Source organism: Pelmatolapia mariae, linkage group LG3_W, assembly GCF_036321145.2.
Source record: "Pelmatolapia mariae isolate MD_Pm_ZW linkage group LG3_W, Pm_UMD_F_2, whole genome shotgun sequence".
Classification (NCBI taxonomy): Eukaryota; Metazoa; Chordata; class Actinopteri; order Cichliformes; family Cichlidae; genus Pelmatolapia; species Pelmatolapia mariae.
In genome coordinates this window covers 55,619,391-55,631,649 of record NC_086229.1, presented here as the reverse complement: position 1 = coordinate 55,631,649, position 12,259 = coordinate 55,619,391, and the positions used below count along the sequence as shown (strand labels likewise).

Genomic DNA, 12,259 nt, shown 5'->3' with positions numbered 1-12,259 from the left:
AAGACATCTATAGAAATGTAAATCGCCGCTTGATTCATTCATTTGCTTAACTTGTTTTGGACCGTAAACAAGGCGCGAATAGGACACCGGAAACAAAGCTCCCCACAGGAGTTTCCGCACCGGAAGTAGCATATGCTAACGTGCACATAGTCAATTCTCGATTACCGCTGTCAAGAAATAAAACAAAAAGTTTTAAAAATCCGCTCCGGGTCGGGAGGGGCGGTATAGCATGCTCGGATTACTCCGTCACATCCTGTTATTCAACAAAATGGCGGATAATACAACATATTGTTTACCTTCGGTTTTAAACCGTATTTCTCTGCAATTCTCTCGGTGTGCGGAGACGAAAATAACGTCGTCTTCTCGCCGCGGTCCTTCGCTGATCGGCAGCGGAGGTTCTGCGGGGAGGATGGGCTCTAAATTGCCTCGGAAAACGGCCGGATTTATGCTGCTCCTCACCGTGCTATCGATAGCGTCTGTAAGTAACAGAGTTTCTTTAAAAACAAGTCTATCTAAACTTATTTAAAAAATGATATATACTTTAAACGCACCGTAGTCCACTTGCGTGAAATCATCGATGTAGAAATCTAAAAGAACGTAATCAAATTATCGACATCTTTGTTGATATATAATTTAAAGTCGTAAAGAAAAAAACTTACCGGAGTGAGACTCAAAAAGTTCTGGCGAGCTGGCCCTGGCGCTCTGATCGACGGCGTTGTTTGGACGGAATGCCGACATAATATTCACGGACTCTTCCTCGCGATTGGTAGAACTGTCACATTAGGGTCTGAGCAGATAACGGCTCTGTTGGCTCCCCTCTTCTCTCATTTTATCCTCGTCCAGCGAGGCATCTGTTTTTTCGCATCTTTCTCCTGACAATATTGTCAGTTAGAGAGGGTTTTTTTTTTCTTTCTCACCGTTCGGTTCTCTGTTTTGTGTGTGTGTGTGTGCGTGTGCGCGTGCAGTCGGGAGAGGGGGGAAAGAAAGTTGGGGTGTCCAATTTCCTTTTTTTGGGTGCCTTCTTGTGAGGGTTGTCTGTTTTCCACATCCTCCTGTTGTAAACTTGACTCTGAGAAAAGAACTCTTTCCCACAGAGGGGGGTGCTTTAATAAACTTATTTGAATATGAGCTTTTTTCCACTAAGGGTTATTTTATGGGGAGATGTATGAAATTATTTACCGGGTTACAAGCAATGAGAGATGATAATATTGGTTGTTGACTCCTTAGTGTGCGTAGTACAAGATCATTTTCCGTCTATTGAGAAAAACCTGCTGTAAAAGTAGCTCAAAATAATGAAGAAAAACTCTCTACTTTGGTCTGACAAGGAGCGGGCTGCAGAAAACATACCTCATATAGGTGTTTTAATAATAATAATATTTTTTGGGGGCGCGTTATAGGTTATAAGCATTGAACTCTGGAAAGGGACGACTCCTCCTTGACCCGCGGGGTGTGTGTGTGTGTGTGTGTGTGTGTGTGTGTGTGTGTGTGTGTGTGTGTGAGAAACAAGACCGCCTGCCTCGGCAATTATCTTTTATGGTTTGTTTTTCAGTCTGTTGTAAAAGGGACTCTCAAAAAGAAAAGTAGCACATCCGAGGGTGTGTTAATTGTTTAAGTAAGTTTCCTAAGTATTCACTAAGGGATATTTATTTCAGACCTTCCCAAAGTGTGGGGCCCGCCCCCTAGGGGGGGCGCAGAGCCATTGCAGGGGGGGCGCGGCATGAAAGAGGGGGGGAAACAAAACGCTTGGAGACTGCTAGCACGGGGCGGCCACACAAACGCAAAGCAGGAGATGAAGCATCGCTGAATATGTTTCCAACCGACTTCATTCTAAGCCAAAGACTAGAAAATATGGTGAAGCATATCTTCCCTTTGGCTTCACCTGCGCAAGTGCTGAGGTAGGTCTCCCCTGCAGAATTGGTTTTCCCTGCGTCGGGAGCACGCGCTGGGCTCTTCAAATCACGGACAAACAGTATCCCACAGCGGTTTATGTTTTTGAACCCATTTTGCACAGAGAGACATTTTTTGAAAAATGTATTGATAGCAATGATGAATATTATTACACATGAAAAAAACAACTACACGTAAAATAATCACACTGTGACGCCTCTGCCTTTCTAAATGGAGGGACAGTAACTGCGTGTGTATGTAAGCGTGTAAAACCTGCAGACAGTCAGATTAACAGTATTTTGTCTCTATCTGTCATTCTGCAATTCATCTCATGTAAACAATAACGTGGCGCACAGCGTGACGTGAAAAAAGGCACATACCTTCTCGTCCACGTGTAAACGCAAAAAAGGAGTTTTAAAAAATCTCCGTTTTCGGTGATTCGAAACACCGTTTAAGTGTGGACGAAACAGCTGCATTTCCAAAAATCCCCTTGTAGGTGTGGACATAGCGTGAAAGAGTTAGTAGTTTATTTTATTACTACCTGTAATTTATTGCAGATTACTTGTGTTTGCTTAATTTTTTACGAAATGTTTGAGGTGTGAAATAAACCGCAATGGAGCAAAATATGTGTGTGTGTGTGGTGCGTGCGGGGGGGGGACGACATTTTTCTTGTAAACAAAGGGGGGCCCAGCAAAAAAAGTTTGGGAACCACTGATTTATTTATTTATTTTTTACAAGAATGAGGTGGGCATCCTGTAGGTTACGAGCGGATAGAAAGTTCTTCTTTTCATCACAAGCGCCTGCCTCCACCCCGCTCTATAAAAATACAATTTGTTGCTAGGCATATAATCTTAAAGGTTTTTTATTACGTCTGTATTATAAGAAAATAAAATACTATTGAAAGAAATGGTTCTCTACAGGCAATAGGAAGTCACTCTTTTTTTCATTACAAGCGCCGGTGCAGCTTAAGAAAGTAAAATACATCCGCTATTGTAAAAAGAAATACTGAGAAAATTGTCATAATATTTAAACAGAATTCAAACTATGAGTTTGTGGAAGACTAACTGCCGCTCTGTCTCTCTATACAGCACTGACTCAACAGCTGCGTCACCCCTATGCTTCAGGATCCCCCCCCCCCCCCCCCCCCCCCTCTCTGATCCCCCCAGCAACCATACCCCTCCCCTCACGCTTATGGAACATGATGCACAGGTCTGAAAATGACTAGACACTTCCGGAGCATTTCTGGTAGGGTCAAAAGGTCTGGATTGAGGCCTTCAATAGTAAATATGCTGTATTTGAAGACGTAGCCCCACTTTCCACACCCCTCAATAGGCAGAGGCCATTCTCCCCGCAAGCTCCTCGGAGCCGGTATCTGGCTGCGGAACATGAAGATGTTCTTATTTCTCCCTTCTTTCCGCGGAGCATCGGTTGCTTCTGATCTGTTACTGTAGACGGTGACGGGAGTGTCGCTGATAACCGACGAAGACCGGTCGCCACTGCTGCCTCCCATGCTTACGGCCTCGGGAGAGCAGATCTCTTCCCCGTCCAAGTACAGAAGAACGCAGGGCGGCAGAATGAAAGGATCCATCTTGTGTCTGTGTCATACAAAAGTGTGCGCCGCCCTCTCCATTTTTATTCTCCTCCCTCCACAGACCCCCCTCCCTCTAAGGAAGAAAAACTTTTTTTTTCTCACAACAGGTGTCGCAACAGGTGTCGCACTTATGGATCATATTACACACTTCCGGAGTTTCCCCCCTCCCCTCTCCGGATGCAATTCGTCACGCTTATGGATCATATTACACACTTCCGGTGGGGTCAAAAGGTCAAGGCTAGGGTCATCAATCAAATTTTGACACAAGGTGGGTACCTTAGTTTTTAGTGCCATTTGAGCCTGCACACAAACAGAGTACCGAGGGAAAGAGTGAACTTGGGGTCTGTTTTAGCCCCTTGTTAATAAGAGAGCAGTCACTTAGCTCTTTCAGTATGAAGGCAGGAAATATGAACAGCATGTATGGGTTAAAATAAATAAAAGAGCACAATGAACATTTCAAAACAGTAAAATAAAAAAGACGCAAATACAACACGTTTCTGAATGATCCTATGAACAAACAAAGCACTGGCTCTTTGCAGGGTGTTTGTGTTTTCTCACTCTTGAATTTCCTATGAACTTAAAATAGAAGTCAGTATTTTAATTTTCACATAATTTAGTCTGAGAGGTTTCGCTTTATCCAAAAAGCATACGTTTGGTCATCACAGACTGAGCTGGAGGCTGTGTGCAAATGTCTTATGTCATGTGTACACCATCAAGTCCATGAGATTTTACACTAACTAAAAGTGTAAACTAGTTTGGTTGACTTTAGAAAAGCAAAAAAACCAAAAGATTATTATAAAGATGACTGCTTATATGTGGTGTCCGTTTTGTGCATTTGGAAGCACTTGGTTTTAATCTTTAAACTCACCACTAGATGCCACTAAATCTCACACACTGCTCATTTACTCTCTAAAAAATCAGAGTGTAATTTTAACTAAATGGTTTAAGAACAAACTGAATTAAAGAGCACCAAACCAACAACACTAGCAAAATCAAAAAATACTCCACTATGAACAAACCGTATTCACTCTGTATGTGATCTTTTAGGGTTTTAATTTTTACCACTTTCAGAGTCTCTTACATATGAATGTGTGGATGTGGGGTCACTGTTAGTTGTTTCCATCCCTGAGTTTGTACAAGGTTTCACTTGGGTCCAAACATAAATGTGCCATTAGCAAACAGGAAGTTCTTTGTAGGCGTCTGCATGCTCTCTGTTTCTATAGCTATATATTTTACGGTAAATTCACATGTGCACTTGGAAAACAAGGAAGGAAAAAAGAAGAGAGAGAAAGAGGGGATAAGCACTTAATCTGCTGTGTCTGTGTATCTGCCAGCTTGTCTGCAATCCACAATCTCACCAATCACTATTCGAGTGATGTAACATATAAACAGTTTTTTTGTCTTTAATTTAGATTTCTCCATTTTTGTGTCTTTACAAACAGCAAGTCCTGAAAAAATATTTCATACTTCCTAAGCTTGTCTCTTCTTTCTACACACAGAAAACCAGAAGGTGAGTGAGGAGGAGGGACCTGAACAGATGAGGCAGAAAAAGATAAACTATGAAAGTGAGGTCGTAGTGGAAGAAGGAGAAAGTGAGCCGGTCTTAACAGCAATAGAAGAGAAAGATGTTCATGGCCGAGAAGAGCAGAGTCATGAAGACAAAAGAGAATCACAAGCGGAGACCTTTCATTTCCACAGAGAAACAGACACACAACAAGAAAGACCAACAAAGACTGATGTGGACATAAAACAGCCGGATGCTGAGAAGAAGAAAACAAAGAGAACAAATAAACAAGAGAACAAGAGAGAAGAACTGGAGGAAAAACAGAAGCAAGACGTAAACTACGGACAGCGTCAATCAGAGATAAAAACAAAAAAACAAAGACAAAGAGAAACAGAAGAACCAGAGAGGAGAAAGCTTCAATCAGAGATGATGACAAGAAAAGAGGAAAATGAGACAGAGCTCAAGACACAAACAGACACAGACAGACAACATTGTTTAGAAAGCATCACACAAGACAAGAGTGAGGGAGAGCCTCAAGAAAAACCTTCACAGGGAAGCAAGTTGGACACAGTGGGAACAACAGACTGGAAACATCAGGAAGAGACGAGTGAGAAAGACAACACGAGTCCAACAGTCAGCAACAATGTTACAGAGAGGACACATCTCAAAACAAAGCGAGACATATCAAGAGACGAAAACCAGATGAAGCTTCAATCACAGACATGAACAGAAGAAGAGTTTATCATCCCTCTCTGGATCCACTTCACACAAGTTTGTAAAGGTGTTTTTTTTCCTGTTTTTTGGTGTATCTGTCTAGGATCTGTGCATTCTTTTTTTATTGTTCACTTTTGCTGTAATGTTACTTTTTTTATATAAATAAATGGTAAATGGCCTGTATTTGTATAGCGCTTTACTAGGACCCCAAAGCGCTTTACACAACCAGTCATCCACCCATTCACACACTGGTGATGCCAAGCTACATTGTAGCCACAGCCACCCTGGGGTGCACTGACAGAGGTGAGACTGCCGGACACTGGCGCCACCGGGCCCTCTGACCACCACCAGTAGGCAATGGTATCTCAAAGTCCAATTAAGCTTCACTCAAGGCTATAATTTAAAAAGTGTAAAACTTTTACCTGTAAATTTAGCATACACCGATTTGTTGAGTTACATATTAGTGAGACCACACAACTCAGTCTCAATCCTATGAATTTTCTTTTTTAAAAAAGATTTTGTTTTTGTTTGTTTTTTTAATCTCATTACAGTTTAGCAGGCTCACCTGTTAAACACATGTAGCTGCAGGTCTTTGGAGGATAGTTTTTATTGCATTGTTATACAAAAGTGACTGTTGATTGCCTTGGGCTAATATTGATCTGTATAGACTCTTTGTGATTGTTTAGTGACCTCATCTCCACACATTGAACTTATATTGTATACAACAGTCTCCACAGACCACAGTCATTACTGTTTGAACTAAGAATTGATTATTCAAAATTAAGTTGTGTGATTTTTTTACTGAATGTTTATCAAAATTATTAAATGAATTTATTATAAAATGTAAGCATTTTTATATATGCTTGTGTAGTTTTAATTTACATGTCAGAATTTACCTGCTGTTTTGGAAATAGTTGTGTATTTCCTGCTTTTATCTGTGTTAGTGCCTCATGTCTGTTCGCATGATAATCTAAAACTATCATCAAATGTATGTATAGTTATTTTTTTATTATCTGATTTTAAATACCAAAAATACAACTTTGCCAGCATGTGAGTTTTAATAGTTGATTTAGTTTGAAATCAGGATCCTGCTGTTTCTTTTCTAGCTTTTTGTCATGCAGTCAGTGTGCTGTAGTATTTTCTTGGATCATGGACTGTAGCTAACATGAATAAATAAAATAATAATAATAATAATACATAAAACAGTAACATATTGTAATTTTTTTCTGATATACTGAAATTTTTCTCCTTAAAAAAATCACATATAGTTATTTGTGTATTTTTATGTATATAGATTTTTTTTTTAATTATTACTCGTGATATAACACAGTCCAGACATGCCTCGTCAGGATGTTTCTATAACATTTTCTATCATTACTTTTTTATGGATTAGGTGCGAGAGTTTTTAAGTGTGGACAATTAAATAATAGATTAATGCAGAGCTTCCCAAAGTGTGGGGCTCACCCCCTAGGGGGGGGCACAGAGCCATTGCAGGGGGGAGGCGGTATGAAAAGGATAAAAAAAAGAATGCTTGGACACTGCTAGCATAATTGACAGGTTTTTGTGACGGGGCTCCCACACAAACGCAAAGCAGGAGATGAAGCATCGCTGAATATGTTTCCAAACCAACTTCATTCTAAGACAAAGACTAGAAAATACGATGAAGCATATCTTCCCTTCGGTTTCACCTGCACAAGTGCCAAGGTAGGTCTCCCCCAGTATCGGTTTTTGATAGGGGCGACATGGGCAGTTGCCCAGAGTGGCATCGTGGTGGGGGCGGCATCACGGGCATCTCCAAAAAAATGTTGCTCATACTCATGCTGCCCCGACATCAGCCAGCGCATTTTGGAGATGGCATAGGCACCGGTCGGTTTTCTATCGCCCATTTGCTGGGAGTAAGGACGCCCTCCATTTCTGAGGTGCGCCTGCTGCTTGCGGCACAGGGGGGAGAGGGCGGGGCGGCGGGGGATTCTCTGGCTGGCTGGAGCAGCGTCTAATAAGGGGTAACGGGATCAAATTCTAAAAATATTAACAGTAACAGACTAAACTGCAAACAACACATTATATTACAGATTTTACACATTTAAGAAATAGCACTAATATATACAGATCACTTAGTTATAAATATCAAGAATTAACAGAGGTAATTATAAATAAATATCAAGAAAATTTGACAAAAATATTACAGAGTAGAAAAGAGCGTGTGTAAAAAGGGTGTAACTATTGCAGTGTTTACAGTGTGTTAGATGGAGGAGTTGTACAGGGAGATGGCCACAGGCAGGAATGATTTCCTGTGTGGGTCAGTGGTGCTTTTTGGTAATCTCAGTCTCTCACTAAACTCCTGTGAGTAGCCAGTACGTCATGGAGTGGGTGGGACGTATTATTGATGATTGTCCTTATCTTGGACAACATCTGCCTCTCCAGAGGCATTTGTCAGCCAGATTCGGAGGAGTCTACGAATTTGGACAGCCTCCGTCGCCTGGCTGTGACATAATCAGCCTTCAAATGTGGCCTCAGGAGGATGCAGCCTATGTTTTGGGACACAGCTTGTTTTTAATCTCATGATTCATATAATACTGATAAGGGATTTTTGTAAAACCTGAAGATAGTCAGATTAACAGTAACAGTATTTTGTCTCTATCTGCCATTCTGCAATTCATCTCATGTTAACAATAACGTAGCACACAGAAAAATATTTTTCTTGATAAACAAAGGGGGGCCTAGCAAAAGACAAGTTTGAGAACCACTGGATTAATGCAATAGTAAAATGTGTCTTGTTCTCAGATGGACAGCAAGTGGAGAGTGATAGCTCAGATGAGGAGATGGAAGAAGGAAGATAGGCTTTTCCTGCCTTTCTGGAGGACTTATATTTCACTAAAAACTTTCTAACATGCATGTCCACATAATTCTGATATTTAAACACACACTATATTTTAAAGAACATACATTTAGAAACAGATTATATTAGATTTATATTTGAAATATGACAAAATGCTGTTTTTACAGCAGTAAAATTATTTTATCTCTACTATAGCGACTTCCACAGTCACTAGAGGCCGGGGCTTGAGCCTGCCTATTTGCCTGACACGCTGTCAACTTTACGCAATAATGCGAGAGGTGGAATTGCCTGCTTGTTTATTAAAGTGCTTTGAGAGTTTACAGAGTAATGTGATCGGCTCCTGATTCAGACTCTTAAAACATCACAGGCTCTAATGCAACAAGGGGAAACTCGTTGTGCAGCGGTCAACAAAAACTACAGCTACCCAGCACGCCTCTCTGTCAAAATGAAACCAGTGAATGACAGACTGACAACGCCCTTTTAATGTCACCCTAGCACCCACGTGACTCCAGTTACACATCACCATAACAACCAAACAAATGAAAGCCCAGTGATCATCAAAATTCAGTACATTTAGTTAGTGCTCCTACATCTACAGTTTAAAAATTTAATAAGCTTTCTTCCTGCACAGAGTCGATAGTCAAACAAATGGAATCATCATAAATACATTATTTCATATGTATTACTTTTTCTCATTGCTTTATTATTGTAGCTCTAGTAATAAATAATAAGGGAATGAGTCTGGATCAGCACCATGATGGAATGTGTGTTGTTGTTCAATGTGCCCCTTTTAAACTTTGATCACCCGCCGCTTTAAACATCTTTGCACGGTCCTGCTCTACAGAGTGGAGTTCTGTCTGATATTGGGCCACCATTGTGTTGCTTGTATGTATTTTTGGGGTGAAAAAATTGTTTATTTGTTTAATAATTTTTTTTTCAATAAACCTTCTTTAGTTAAACATGCGCCATGGCGTAGTGTTTCTTTACTTGTGACTTCTTGATGTTGGTAAATACAATAAGTGAAAAATATATATAATATACATATAATAATGTACAACACATTATGGAGTATTCTTCCGCTGTGAGGTCCTGCCTTCATGTACTTATGTAATTTATCACTGGAAAGCTGAACAGGTATGTTTATTAATAATATTATATTAGGCCAATTTTCTTATACATATTTTTGACCTGGGGATAGAATTGATTGCGAACTGAAGAGGGATAATGCTTATGTACTTGCAAATTAAAATCATGATGCATTTAAGGTAGCCCCTTTTCGTTTAATTTAAAAAAGGAATTTGTTTTACTGTGCAGTCTGTTTCTTTTCTTATAGATAATTTCTCCTTAGAGAAAATCCCCTCACATGGAACAGAAGAGGCTGGAGTGCACAGAAACTGTAGAGATGCAGGTGGTCTTCCTGGGTCCCACAGACTATCAACTATAAAGAATATAAACACATTAAATTACTGCACATTTTGTAGAATAACATTTTAAGATTATTAAAAAAAATTTTTTTTATTATATTAAATTTAAGTCAGTTGAAAGTCTTTCTAAAGTTATATAATGATATTTATATTATAAAAAGCAGATTTTTTTTACATTTTAGGTTTTTCACGTTTTCAGATAAAATAAACACGCAAAAAAATTAAAACAACAACAACAACAACAAAAAACTAATAAGAACTGAAACCTGACAAACCCACCCGATTAACGAAAATCAACTCAAAATACTTCCACGACAGAACCTCCTCTGTTCCTCACTGGCTCCCTATCTGTCAATAGAACGATCAGTGGTTCGTTGTCTCTTATGGAATGCCAGGACTGACTCCACAAATCCCGCGAATGATTCGCTTGATTATAAACCATTGAATCAGTTACGTTCTAAATGAAGCTTCGAACGCCACTGACGTCACGAGACTCTGGCAAAACGAATCAAGCCTTCTGAAGCAGTGTGTTGATTTTTTTTGACACACTCACTGGTGCGTCAGTTTCAAGCGGGTCACTAGTCACCCGATTTCCCCCGGTGTTACAGGTATGGGTTGCGTACATGTCGCTGCTGCCTTATCTTGAATTGACGGTACTCGTGTTGATTGTTGTTGTTGTTCGTGTTACAGTGATCACTCGCGGATTATCTTCCTGAAGCCTCCATTGCGGCTGGTATGCGTTTATCTGGTGCCATGCATACATTATTTCACTCGGTGGTAAACCAATGTTGTTTATAGGTCGTAGCTGCAGAAGCCTCCTATGAGCCACTTTGTTAATAAATTGAGTGACGCCGTTTGATTAGTACGTAACTCCAACTTGCCACAACCTCTGCCTTTTACTGTCTTTGATAATAAATACTCATGGTGTGACGCATTGCAGGAAGTGTTCATACTCGGCAGTATTGTTTTTTTTTTTTTTTTTCAAGAAGTGAACACACCCTCTTACATCCCAGGTAACCGTGAGAAGTTGACGCTTCCGTGATGTTGTTTGTGAGGCGCTAGCAGGTAACCGGCCAGTTCCCCCCTTTGACTCCGACCACTGTGCATCTGGGAGCATTTCAGCACCAAACCTCAGGTATGGAGAGGATTTTAAAGATGTTGTATTTTACGTGCTCTCCAGCTTTATTTAAAGTGAGTTTTTCATTGGAGTGACTTACATTACTGCTCAATGCAACAATTATAGTTCTAGGATGCAGCCTACGTTGTGGGACACAGCTTGTTTTTAGTCTCATGATTCATATAATATTGATGATGGATTTTTAGGCTAACACACTTTCATCTTTTCTTTCCTCACAAAATCGATAGATCATCGACTTCTTTTAAGCATCTCCCAGCACAATTCTTAGTGTGGTGGCGCGTATGTGGGATAACCGGGGACGGTAACTCAGATGTTGACAACGCCACCTGGGGGAGGGAGTTACACCCCAGGAAAGATTTCAGATGAATTTTACAGATCAAAGTTTATTAAGAAGAACAACTAAAAACATAGAATTATAAAATCAAAAAGGCACCTAAGGTAGCAGGGTTGAGACGGCAAAATAGTTAATTAAAACACTTTATTAACAACCGATGATTAAAACGACCAGACTCCCTACCACGATGCTACCCTAAAACAATCACAGCATGATAAAAGAATAACTAAACAAAATAGTGGAGACCGGCCACTTGAGGAGGCAACCTACAGGGAGGAGTGCCCAAGGGTGCCACCAATTACTCACCCGTGTAATTTCACTGCAGACCTCACTGTCACTCACACTAAACTCTAAATGGTGCAATCTACCTATGCCCGGTGTGTACACTCGCATGCATCGGGGAGGGGATTCCACCTCACGTGCCTAGCCCCTCAACAAGCGGCCACACCTCCACTAAAGCAATAAAAGAAAGCATAAAACGTTAAACAAATTAGTAAAAGATCTACATAAAACAAATACACCCCAAATTACTGTTCGTTATAAAAGCATCGCATAACAAACAAAACAGCATAAGACAAGACAGCAGCAGTATAGCACAATCCACTCTCTAAAGGGCAATACTAAACTGAGTAGCTTTCCTGGAGAGATCTGCAGTATTTAGCTGCCTAATGCTCTCAGCCACCTTAGATCGACAAGACTAAATGCCTCCTTCTGGTAATGAAGCGCAGCTGTTTCTTATAAGCCTGCTAATTGTCAACTGGGAAGGTGTGGATGTTAGTGATGCATTCGTGGACATCATGTACAATCCACTCCAGAATCTACTTCACT

General features: G+C 40.4%; 1 long non-coding RNA gene across 1 annotated transcript; it reads left to right on the top strand.

Annotated features, from left to right (window-relative positions):
- Positions 1-284: 284 nt before the first annotated feature.
- On the top strand, positions 285-6,432 carry LOC134617250 (uncharacterized). Its single transcript, XR_010573551.1, has 3 exons — positions 285-478; positions 3,586-3,746; positions 4,978-6,432. It is a non-coding gene; the product is annotated as an uncharacterized LOC134617250 (long non-coding RNA).
- Positions 6,433-12,259: the final 5,827 nt, after the last annotated feature.